Consider the following 14,560-nt stretch of genomic DNA (forward strand, 5'->3'; position numbering starts at 1 on the left):
GCTTCCTCTTGTCTCCTCTCCATCTCAACTAAAACCAAGTCCTTTCACCAGCAGTTTGCTATTGAATAGTTAAATTATTTCACAAGTATAGTAAAGCAAGGTATTTTAAACTATTGCAATTCTCCTCAGTGAGGCTGCCCCTCCACTCCTCCCAACAGAACAGGGTGTTTGTGGCTTAGTGATGAGTCAGAGGAGCTGCTGCTGCTGCTGCTTGTAAGTGTTGCATTTACTAGTCCTCTTATCACACCACCACCCCTACATTCTCAACAACCTTACTGGCCAGGAGCCCTGAAGAAATCAACCCTACTGGCCAGGAGCCCTGAAGAAATCAACCGTACTGACCAGGAGCCCTGAAGAAATCAACCGTACTGACCAGGAGCCCTGAAGAAATCAACCGTACTGGCCAGGAGCCCTGAAGAAATCAACCGTACTGGCCAGGAGCCCTGAAGAAATCAACCGTACTGGCCAGGAGCCCTGAAGAAATCAACCGTACTGGCCAGGAGCCCTGAAGAAATCAACCGTACTGGCCAGGAGCCCTGAAGAAATCAACCGTACTGGCCAGGAGCCCTGAAGAAATCAACCGTACTGGCCAGGAGCCCTGAAGAAATCAACCATGTTTTAGTCAAATTAAAAAAAAACACTACATACGCACACACAACACACACTTTTGAATCTTATTATCTATGATGCCTAGTCACTTGACCTGCCTTTATGTACATATCTACCTCAAATACCTTATTATTATCTATCCTGATGCCTAGTTACTATACCCTGCCTTCATGTCCATATCTACCTCAAATAGCTCGTACCTCTGCATGTTGATCTGGTACTCCTGTATATAGCTCCACATTGATCTGGTACTGGTACTCCCTGTATATAGCTCCACATTGATCTGGTACTGGTACTCCTGTATATAGCTCCACATTGATCTGGTACTGGTACTCCCTGTATATAGCTCCACATTGATCTGGTACTCCCTGTATATAGCTCCACATTGATCTGGTACTGGTACTCCTGTATATAGCTCCACATTGATCTGGTACTGGTACTCCTGTATATAGCTCCACATTGATCTGGTACTGGTACTCCCTGTATATAGCTCCACATTATCTGGTACTGGTACTCCCTGTATATAGCTCCACATTATCTGGTACTCCTGTATATAGCTCCACATTGATCTGGTACTGGTACTCCCTGTATATAGCTCCACATTATCTGGTACTGGTACTCCATGTATATAGCTCCACATTGATCTGGTACTGGTACTCCCTGTATATAGCTCCACATTGATCTGGTACTGGTACTCCATGTATATAGCCTCACATTGATCTGGTACTGGTACTCCCTGTATATAGCTCCACATTGATCTGGTACTCCCTGTATATAGCTCCACATTGATCTGGTACTGGTACTCCCTGTATATAGCTCCACATTGATCTGGTACGGGTTCTCCCTGTATATAGCTCCACATTGATCTGGTACTGGTACTCCCTGTATATAGCTCCACATTGATCTGGTACTCCCTGTGTATAGCTCCACATTGATCTGGTACTCCCTGTATATAGCTCCACATTGATCTGGTACTCCCTGTATATAGCTCCACATTGATCTGGTACCGGTACTCCCTGTATATAGCTCCACATTGATCTGGTACTCCCTGTATATAGCTCCACATTGATCTGGTACTCCATGTATATAGCTCCACATTGATCTGGTACTGGTACTCCCTGTATATAGCTCCACAGTGATCTGGTACTGGTACTCCCTGTATATAGCTTCACATTTATCTGGTACTGGTACTCCATGTATATAGCTCCACAGTGATCTGGTACTCCATGTATATAGCTCCACATTGATCTGGTACTGGTACTCCCTGTATATAGCTCCACATTGATCTGGTACTGGTACTCCATGTATATAGCTCCACATTGATCTGGTACTGGTACTCCCTGTATATAGCTCCACATTGATCTGGTACTGGTACTCCATGTATATAGCTCCACATTGATCTGGTACTGGTACTCCCTGTATATAGCTCCACATTGATCTGGTACTCCATGTATATAGCTCCACATTGATCTGGTACTCCCTGTATATAGCTCCACATTGATCTGGTACTGGTACTCCCTGTATATAGCTCCACATTGATCTGGTACCGGTACTCCCTGTATATAGCTCCACATTGATCTAGTACCGGTACTCCCTGTATATAGCTCCACATTGAACTGGTACTCCCTGTATATAGCTCCACATTGATCTGGTACTCCCTGTATATAGCTCCACATTGATCTGGTACTCCCTGTATATAGCTCCACATTGATCTGGTACTCCCTGTATATAGCTCCACATTGATCTGGTACTCCCTGTATATAGCTCCACATTGATCTGGTACTCCCTGTATATAGCTCCACATTGATCTGGTACTCCCTGTATATAGCTCCACATTGATCTGGTACTCCCTGTATATAGCTCCACATTGATCTGGTACTCCCTGTATATAGCTCCACATTGATCTGGTACTGGTACTCCCTGTATATAGCTTCACATTTATCTGGTACTGGTACTCCATGTATATAGCTCCACAGTGATCTGGTACTCCATGTATATAGCTCCACATTGATCTGGTACTGGTACTCCCTGTATATAGCTCCACATTGATCTGGTACTGGTACTCCCTGTATATAGCTCCACATTGTACTGGTACTCCCTGTATATAGCTCCACATTGATATGGTACTCCCTGTATATAGCTCCACATTGATCTGGTACTCCCTGTATATAGCTCCACATTGATCTGGTACTCCCTGTATATAGCTCCACATTGATCTGGTACTCCCTGTATATAGCTCCACATTGATCTGGTACTGGTACTCCCTGTATATAGCTCCACATTGATCTGGTACTCCCTGTATATAGCTCCACATTGATCTGGTACTCCCTGTATATAGCTCCACATTGATCTGGTACTCCCTGTATATAGCTCCACATTGATCTGGTACTCCCTGTATATAGCTCCACATTGATCTGGTACTCCCTGTATATAGCTCCACATTGATCTGGTACTCCCTGTATATAGCTCCACATTGATCTGGTACTGGTACTCCCTGTATATAGCTCCACATTGATCTGGTACTCCCTGTATATAGCTCCACATTGATCTGGTACTCCCTGTATATAGCTCCACATTGATCTGGTACTCCCTGTATATAGCTCCACATTGATCTGGTACTCCCTGTATATAGCTCCACATTGATCTGGTACTCCCTGTATATAGCTCCACATTGATCTGGTACTCCCTGTATATAGCTCCACATTGATCTGGTACTCCCTGTATATAGCTCCACATTGATCTGGTACTCCCTGTATATAGCTCCACATTGATCTGGTACTCCCTGTATATAGCTCCACATTGATCTGGTACTCCCTGTATATAGCTCCACATTGATCTGGTACTCCCTGTATATAGCTCCACATTGATCTGGTACTCCCTGTATATAGCTCCACATTGATCTGGTACTCCCTGTATATAGCTCCACATTGATCTGGTACTCCATGTATATAGCTCCACATTGATCTGGTACTGGTACTCCCTGTATATAGCTCCACATTGATCTGGTACTGGTACTCCCTGTATATAGCTCCACATTGATCTGGTACTCCATGTATATAGCTCCACATTGATCTGGTACTCCCTGTATATAGCTCCACATTGATCTGGTACCGGTACTCCCTGTATATAGCTCCACATTGATCTGGTACCGGTACTCCCTGTATATAGCTCCACATTGATCTGGTACTGGTACTCCCTGTATATAGCTCCACATTGATCTGGTACTCCCTGTATATAGCTCCACATTGATCTGGTACTCCATGTATATAGCTCCACATTGATCTGGTACTCCATGTATATAGCTCCACATTGATCTGGTACTGGTACTCCCTGTATATAGCTCCACAGTGATCTGGTACTGGTACTCCCTGTATATAGCTCCACATTGATCTGGTACTGGTACTCCCTGTATATAGCTTCACATTGATCTGGTACTGGTACTCCATGTATATAGCTCCACAGTGATCTGGTACTCCATGTATATAGCTCCACATTGATCTGGTACTGGTACTCCCTGTATATAGCTCCACATTGATCTGGTACTGGTACTCCCTGTATATAGCTCCACATTGTACTGGTACTCCCTGTATATAGCTCCACATTGATCTGGTACTCCCTGTATATAGCTCCACATTGATCTGGTACTCCCTGTATATAGCTCCACATTGATCTGGTACTCCCTGTATATAGCTCCACATTGATCTGGTACTCCATGTATATAGCTCCACATTGATCTGGTACTGGTACTCCCTGTATATAGCTCCACATTGATCTGGTACTCTATGTATATAGCTCCACATTGATCTGGTACTCCCTGTATATAGCTCCACATTGATCTGGTACCGGTACTCCCTGTATATAGCTCAACATTGATCTGGTACTCCATGTATATAGATCCACATTGATCTGGTACTGGTACTCCATGTATATAGCTCCACATTGATCTGGTACTGGTACTCCCTGTATATAGCTCCACATTGATCTGGTACTGGTACTCCATGTATATAGCCTCACATTGATCTGGTACTGGTACTCCCTGTATATAGCTCCACATTGATCTGGTACTCCATGTATATAGCTCCACATTGATCTGGTACTCCCTGTATATAGCTCCACATTGATCTGGTACTGGTACTCCCTGTATATAGCTCCACATTGATCTGGTACGGGTTCTCCCTGTATATAGCTCCACATTGATCTGGTACTGGTACTCCCTGTATATAGCTCCACATTGATCTGGTACTCCCTGTATATAGCTCCACATTGATCTGGTACTCCCTGTATATAGCTCCACATTGATCTGGTACTCCCTGTATATAGCTCCACATTGATCTGGTACCGGTACTCCCTGTATATAGCTCCACATTGATCTGGTACTCCCTGTATATAGCTCCACATTGATCTGGTACTCCATGTATATAGCTCCACATTGATCTGGTACTGGTACTCCCTGTATATAGCTCCACAGTGATCTGGTACTGGTACTCCCTGTATATAGCTTCACATTTATCTGGTACTGGTACTCCATGTATATAGCTCCACAGTGATCTGGTACTCCATGTATATAGCTCCACATTGATCTGGTACTGGTACTCCCTGTATATAGCTCCACATTGATCTGGTACTGGTACTCCATGTATATAGCTCCACATTGATCTGGTACTGGTACTCCCTGTATATAGCTCCACATTGATCTGGTACTGGTACTCCATGTATATAGCTCCACATTGATCTGGTACTGGTACTCCCTGTATATAGCTCCACATTGATCTGGTACTCCATGTATATAGCTCCACATTGATCTGGTACTCCCTGTATATAGCTCCACATTGATCTGGTACTGGTACTCCCTGTATATAGCTCCACATTGATCTGGTACCGGTACTCCCTGTATATAGCTCCACATTGATCTAGTACCGGTACTCCCTGTATATAGCTCCACATTGAACTGGTACTCCCTGTATATAGCTCCACATTGATCTGGTACTCCCTGTATATAGCTCCACATTGATCTGGTACTCCCTGTATATAGCTCCACATTGATCTGGTACTCCCTGTATATAGCTCCACATTGATCTGGTACTGGTACTCCCTGTATATAGCTCCACATTGATCTGGTACTCCCTGTATATAGCTCCACATTGATCTGGTACTCCCTGTATATAGCTCCACATTGATCTGGTACTCCCTGTATATAGCTCCACATTGATCTGGTACTCCCTGTATATAGCTCCACATTGATCTGGTACTCCCTGTATATAGCTCCACATTGATCTGGTACTGGTACTCCCTGTATATAGCTCCACATTGATCTGGTACTCCCTGTATATAGCTCCACATTGATCTGGTACTCCCTGTATATAGCTCCACATTGATCTGGTACTGGTACTCCCTGTATATAGCTCCACATTGATCTGGTACTCCCTGTATATAGCTCCACATTGATCTGGTACTCCCTGTATATAGCTCCACATTGATCTGGTACTCCCTGTATATAGCTCCACATTGATCTGGTACTCCCTGTATATAGCTCCACATTGATCTGGTACTCCCTGTATATAGCTCCACATTGATCTGGTACTCCCTGTATATAGCTCCACATTGATCTGGTACTCCCTGTATATAGCTCCACATTGATCTGGTACTCCCTGTATATAGCTCCACATTGATCTGGTACTCCCTGTATATAGCTCCACATTGATCTGGTACTCCCTGTATATAGCTCCACATTGATCTGGTACTCCCTGTATATAGCTCCACATTGATCTGGTACTCCCTGTATATAGCTCCACATTGATCTGGTACTCCATGTATATAGCTCCACATTGATCTGGTACTGGTACTCCCTGTATATAGCTCCACATTGATCTGGTACTGGTACTCCCTGTATATAGCTCCACATTGATCTGGTACTCCATGTATATAGCTCCACATTGATCTGGTACTCCCTGTATATAGCTCCACATTGATCTGGTACCGGTACTCCCTGTATATAGCTCCACATTGATCTGGTACCGGTACTCCCTGTATATAGCTCCACATTGATCTGGTACTGGTACTCCCTGTATATAGCTCCACATTGATCTGGTACTGGTACTCCCTGTATATAGCTCCACATTGATCTGGTACTCCCTGTATATAGCTCCACATTGATCTGGTACTCCATGTATATAGCTCCACATTGATCTGGTACTCCATGTATATAGCTCCACATTGATCTGGTACTGGTACTCCCTGTATATAGCTCCACAGTGATCTGGTACTGGTACTCCCTGTATATAGCTCCACATTGATCTGGTACTGGTACTCCCTGTATATAGCTTCACATTGATCTGGTACTGGTACTCCATGTATATAGCTCCACAGTGATCTGGTACTCCATGTATATAGCTCCACATTGATCTGGTACTGGTACTCCCTGTATATAGCTCCACATTGTACTGGTACTCCCTGTATATAGCTCCACATTGATCTGGTACTCCCTGTATATAGCTCCACATTGATCTGGTACTCCCTGTATATAGCTCCACATTGATCTGGTACTCCCTGTATATAGCTCCACATTGATCTGGTACTCCATGTATATAGCTCCACATTGATCTGGTACTGGTACTCCCTGTATATAGCTCCACATTGATCTGGTACTCTATGTATATAGCTCCACATTGATCTGGTACTCCCTGTATATAGCTCCACATTGATCTGGTACCGGTACTCCCTGTATATAGCTCAACATTGATCTGGTACTCCATGTATATAGATCCACATTGATCTGGTACTGGTACTCCATGTATATAGCTCCACATTGATCTGGTACTGGTACTCCCTGTATATAGCTCCACATTGATCTGGTACTGGTACTCCATGTATATAGCCTCACATTGATCTGGTACTGGTACTCCCTGTATATAGCTCCACATTGATCTGGTACTCCATGTATATAGCTCCACATTGATCTGGTACTCCCTGTATATAGCTCCACATTGATCTGGTACTGGTACTCCCTGTATATAGCTCCACATTGATCTGGTACGGGTTCTCCCTGTATATAGCTCCACATTGATCTGGTACTGGTACTCCCTGTATATAGCTCCACATTGATCTGGTACTCCCTGTATATAGCTCCACATTGATCTGGTACTCCCTGTATATAGCTCCACATTGATCTGGTACTCCCTGTATATAGCTCCACATTGATCTGGTACCGGTACTCCCTGTATATAGCTCCACATTGATCTGGTACTCCCTGTATATAGCTCCACATTGATCTGGTACTCCATGTATATAGCTCCACATTGATCTGGTACTGGTACTCCCTGTATATAGCTCCACAGTGATCTGGTACTGGTACTCCCTGTATATAGCTTCACATTTATCTGGTACTGGTACTCCATGTATATAGCTCCACAGTGATCTGGTACTCCATGTATATAGCTCCACATTGATCTGGTACTGGTACTCCCTGTATATAGCTCCACATTGATCTGGTACTGGTACTCCATGTATATAGCTCCACATTGATCTGGTACTGGTACTCCCTGTATATAGCTCCACATTGATCTGGTACTGGTACTCCATGTATATAGCTCCACATTGATCTGGTACTGGTACTCCCTGTATATAGCTCCACATTGATCTGGTACTCCATGTATATAGCTCCACATTGATCTGGTACTCCCTGTATATAGCTCCACATTGATCTGGTACTGGTACTCCCTGTATATAGCTCCACATTGATCTGGTACTCCCTGTATATAGCTCCACATTGATCTGGTACTCCCTGTATATAGCTCCACATTGATCTGGTACTCCCTGTATATAGCTCCACATTGATCTGGTACTCCCTGTATATAGCTCCACATTGATCTGGTACTGGTACTCCCTGTATATAGCTTCACATTTATCTGGTACTGGTACTCCATGTATATAGCTCCACAGTGATCTGGTACTCCATGTATATAGCTCCACATTGATCTGGTACTGGTACTCCCTGTATATAGCTCCACATTGATCTGGTACTGGTACTCCCTGTATATAGCTCCACATTGATCTGGTACTCCCTGTATATAGCTCCACATTGATCTGGTACTCCCTGTATATAGCTCCACATTGATCTGGTACTCCCTGTATATAGCTCCACATTGATCTGGTACTCCCTGTATATAGCTCCACATTGATCTGGTACTCCCTGTATATAGCTCCACATTGATCTGGTACTGGTACTCCCTGTATATAGCTCCACATTGATCTGGTACTCCCTGTATATAGCTCCACATTGATCTGGTACTCCCTGTATATAGCTCCACATTGATCTGGTACTCCCTGTATATAGCTCCACATTGATCTGGTACTCCCTGTATATAGCTCCACATTGATCTGGTACTCCCTGTATATAGCTCCACATTGATCTGGTACTCCCTGTATATAGCTCCACATTGATCTGGTACTCCCTGTATATAGCTCCACATTGATCTGGTACTCCCTGTATATAGCTCCACATTGATCTGGTACTCCCTGTATATAGCTCCACATTGATCTGGTACTCCCTGTATATAGCTCCACATTGATCTGGTACTCCCTGTATATAGCTCCACATTGATCTGGTACTCCCTGTATATAGCTCCACATTGATCTGGTACTCCCTGTATATAGCTCCACATTGATCTGGTACTCCCTGTATATAGCTCCACATTGATCTGGTACTCCCTGTATATAGCTCCACATTGATCTGGTACTCCCTGTATATAGCTCCACATTGATCTGGTACTCCATGTATATAGCTCCACATTGATCTGGTACTGGTACTCCCTGTATATAGCTCCACATTGATCTGGTACTGGTACTCCCTGTATATAGCTCCACATTGATCTGGTACTCCATGTATATAGCTCCACATTGATCTGGTACTCCCTGTATATAGCTCCACATTGATCTGGTACCGGTACTCCCTGTATATAGCTCCACATTGATCTGGTACCGGTACTCCCTGTATATAGCTCCACATTGATCTGGTACTGGTACTCCCTGTATATAGCTCCACATTGATCTGGTACTCCCTGTATATAGCTCCACATTGATCTGGTACTCCATGTATATAGCTCCACATTGATCTGGTACTCCATGTATATAGCTCCACATTGATCTGGTACTCCATGTATATAGCTCCACATTGATCTGGTACTGGTACTCCCTGTATATAGCTCCACAGTGATCTGGTACTGGTACTCCCTGTATATAGCTCCACATTGATCTGGTACTGGTACTCCCTGTATATAGCTTCACATTGATCTGGTACTGGTACTCCATGTATATAGCTCCACAGTGATCTGGTACTCCATGTATATAGCTCCACATTGATCTGGTACTGGTACTCCCTGTATATAGCTCCACATTGATCTGGTACTGGTACTCCCTGTATATAGCTCCACATTGTACTGGTACTCCCTGTATATAGCTCCACATTGATCTGGTACTCCCTGTATATAGCTCCACATTGATCTGGTACTCCCTGTATATAGCTCCACATTGATCTGGTACTCCCTGTATATAGCTCCACATTGATCTGGTACTCCCTGTATATAGCTCCACATTGATCTGGTACTCCCTGTATATAGCTCCACATTGATCTGGTACCGGTACTCCCTGTATATAGCTCCACATTGATCTGGTACTCCCTGTATATAGCTCCACATTGATCTGGTACTCCATGTATATAGCTCCACATTGATCTGGTACTGGTACTCCCTGTATATAGCTCCACAGTGATCTGGGTACTGGTACTCCCTGTATATAGCTCCACATTGATCTGGTACTGGTACTCCCTGTATATAGCTTCACATTGATCTGGTACTGGTACTCCCTGTATATAGCTCCACAGTGATCTGGGTACTGGTACTCCCTGTATATAGCTTCACATTGATCTGGTACTGGTACTCCTGTATTGATCTGGTACTGGTACTCCCTGTATATAGCTCCACATTGTACTGGTACTCCCTGTATATAGCTCCACATTGATCTGGTACTCCCTGTATATAGCTCCACATTGATCTGGTACTCCCTGTATATAGCTCCACATTGATCTGGTACTGGTACTCCATGTATATAGCTCCACATTGATCTGGTACTCCCTGTATATAGCTCCACATTGATCTGGTACTCCCCGTATATAGCTCCACATTGATCTGGTACTGGTACTCCCTGTATATAGCTCCACATTGATCTGGTACTGGTACTCCCTGTATATAGCTCCACATTGATCTGGTACTGGTACTCCCTGTATATAGTTCCACATTGATCTGGTACTCCCTGTATATAGCTCCATTGTGTATTTCATTCCTCTTGTTACTATTATTTTTAAACTGCGTTGTTGGGGGGGGCTCGCAAGCATTTCACAGTAAAGTCTATACCAGGTGTATTCGACGCATGTGGCCAATAAAATTTGATTTGAAATACATCTGTTTGGGCTTCTTACGGTCAAATTGCAGTCTACAAATATATATTTTTTTATTATCAGCCCGCAACTGAATCTAGTTGATGATCCCTGGAATAGAAGGATGAAACCGAAGACGATAAAGTCAAACTAACTGAAGGCGAGGCACCAGTTGTCTCATATCTCGTCTTGATATTGCTTGTATCCCAAACGGCACTCTAGTCCCTATTTAGTGCACTACTTTAGACCAGGACTGGCACCCTGTTCCCTATATAGTGCACTACGTTTGAACAGAGTCCATAGGATCCATAGTGCTCTGGTCAGAAGTAGGGCACAATATAGGGATTAGGGTGCCATTTGAAACACTGAAATAGTCAGCTGACCTCCCAGGGCGGTACTCTACCCTGACCTGGCTCCTCACATGGCTCAGTCTCACTGCCGTTCCTCTTTACTATAAGACACTGGCTACTGCTGTCTGCCGTTCCTCTTTACTATAAGACACTGGCTACTGCTGTCTGCCGTTCCTCTTTACTATAAGACACTGACTACTGCTGTCTGCCTTTCCTCTTTACTATAAGACACTTGCTACTGCTGTCTGCCGTTCCTCTTTACTATAAGACACTGGCTACTGCTGTCTGCCGTTCATCTATACTATAAGACACTTGCTACTGCTGTCTGCCGTTCCTCTTTACTATAAGAAACTGGCTACTGCTGTCTGACGTTCCTCTTTACTATAAGACACTGACTACTGCTGTCTGACGTTCCTCTTTACTATAAGACACTGACTACTGCTGTCTGCCGTTCCTCTTTACTATAAGACACGGGCTACTGCTGTCTCCCTTTCCTCTTTACTATAAGACACTGGCTACTGCTGTCTGCCGTTCCTCTTTACTATAAGACACTGACTACTGCTGTCTGCCGTTCCTCTTTACTATAAGACACTGACTACTGCTGTCTGCCGTTCCTCTTTACTATAAGACACTGGCTACTGCTGTCTGCCGTTCCTCTTTACTATAAGACACTGACTACTGCTGTCTGCCGTTCCTCTTTACTATAAGACACTGACTACTGCTGTCTGCCGTTCCTCTTTACTATAAGACACTGACTACTGCTGTCTGCCGTTCCTCTTTACTATAAGACACTGGCTACTGCTGTCTGCCGTTCCTCTTTACTATAAGACACTGACTACTGCTGTCTGCCGTTCCTCTTTACTATAAGACACTGACTACTGCTGTCTGCCGTTCCTCTTTACTATAAGACACTGGCTACTGCTGTCTGCCGTTCCTCTTTACTATAAGACACGGGCTACTGCTGTCTCCCTTTCCTCTTTACTATAAGACACTGGCTACTACTATAAGACACTGGCTACTGCTGTCTGCCGTTCCTCTTTACTATAAGACACTGACTACTGCTGTCTGCCGTTCCTCTTTACTATAAGACACTGGCTACTGCTGTCTGCCGTTCCTCTTTACTATAAGACACGGGCTACTACTATAAGACACTGGCTACTGCTGTCTGCCGTTCCTCTTTACTATAAGACACTGACTACTGCTGTCTGCCGTTCCTCTTTACTATAAGACACTGACTACTGATGTCTGCCGTTCCTCTTTACTATAAGACACTGGCTACTGCTGTCTGCCGTTCCTCTTTACTATAAGACACTGACTACTGCTGTCTGCCGTTCCTCTTTACTATAAGACACGGGCTACTGCTGTCTCCCTTTCCTCTTTACTATAAGACACTGGCTACTACTATAAGACACTGGCTACTGCTGTCTGCCGTTCCTCTTTACTATAAGACACTGACTACTGCTGTCTGCCGTTCCTCTTTACTATAAGACACTGACTACTGCTGTCTGCCGTTCCTCTTTACTATAAGACACTGGCTACTGCTGTCTGCCGTTCCTCTTTACTATAAGACACTGGCTACTGCTGTCTGCCGTTCCTCTTTACTATAAGACACGGGCTACTGCTGTCTGCCGTTCCTCTTTACTATAAGACACTGGCTACTGCTGTCTGCCGTTCCTCTTTACTATAAGACACTGACTACTGCTGTCTGCCGTTCCTCTTTACTATAAGACACTGGCTACTGCTGTCTGCCTTTCCTCTTTACTATAAGACACTGGCTACTGCTGTCTGCCGTTCCTCTTTACTATAAGACACTGGCTACTGCTGTCTGCCTTTCCTCTTTACTATAAGACACTGGCTACTGCTGTCTGCCGTTCATCTATACTATAAGACACTGACTACTGCTGTCTGCCTTTCCTCTTTACTATAAGACATTGGCTACTGCTGTCTGCCGTTCCTCTTTACTATAAGACACTGGCTACTGCTGTCTGCCGTTCCTCTTTACTATAAGACATTGACTACTGCTGTCTGCCGTTCCTCTTTACTATAAGACATTGACTACTGCTGTCTGCCGTTCCTCTTTACTATAAGACACTGACTACTGCTGTCTGCCGTTCCTCTTTACTATAAGACACTGGCCACTGCTGTCTGCCGATCCTCTTTACTATAAGACTCTGACTACTGCTGTCTGCCGTTCATCTATACTATAAGACACTGACTACTGCTGTCTGCCTTTCCTCTTTACTATAAGACACTGGCTACTGCTGTCTGCCGTTCCTCTTTCCTATAAGATACTGGCTACTGCTGTCTCTCTTTACTATAAGACACTGACTACTGCTGTCTGCCGTTCATCTATACTATAAGACACTGACTACTGCTGTCTGCCTTTCCTCTTTACTATAAGACACTGAATACTGCTGTCTGCCGTTCCTCTTTACTATAAGACACTGGCTACTACTATAAGACACTGACTACTGCTGTCTGCCTTTCCTCTTTACTATAAGACACTGAATACTGCTGTCTGCCGATCCTCTTTACTATAAGACACTGACTACTGCTGTCTGCCGTTCATCTATACTATAAGACACTGACTACTGCTGTCTGCCTTTCCTCTTTACTATAAGACACTGGCTACTGCTGTCTGCCGTTCCTCTTTCCTATAAGATACTGGCTACTGCTGTCTCTCTTTACTATAAGACACTGACTACTGCTGTCTGCCGTTCATCTATACTATAAGACACTGACTACTGCTGTCTGCCGTTCCTCTTTACTATAAGACACTGACTACTGCTGTCTGCCGTTCCTCTTTACTATAAGACACTGACTACTGCTGTCTGCCGTTCCTCTTTACTATAAGACACTGACTACTGCTGTCTGCCGTTCCTCTTTACTATAAGATATAAGACAATGGGCTTTATATATATCTCTCCACATAAATCACAGACAAGTTATAAAACATTAGCCACCATCCTTTATTTAACCAGACAGGTCACGTTGACATATTTTCCAAGTGAGCCACGACAGCAGTATACATAGTTAACGCAACATAAAACACATCTAATAGATCATTAGTACTTGTTTTAGCTGACGTTTTCAAATATCCAGAACGAAATAACACATTCTATGATACAGTATTTTACAGTAGAAATCGGATTCTGATTTGAGCAGGGTTTGC

This window comes from Salvelinus fontinalis, unplaced genomic scaffold (genome assembly GCF_029448725.1).
Source record: "Salvelinus fontinalis isolate EN_2023a unplaced genomic scaffold, ASM2944872v1 scaffold_0411, whole genome shotgun sequence".
NCBI lineage: Eukaryota > Metazoa > Chordata > Actinopteri > Salmoniformes > Salmonidae > Salvelinus > Salvelinus fontinalis.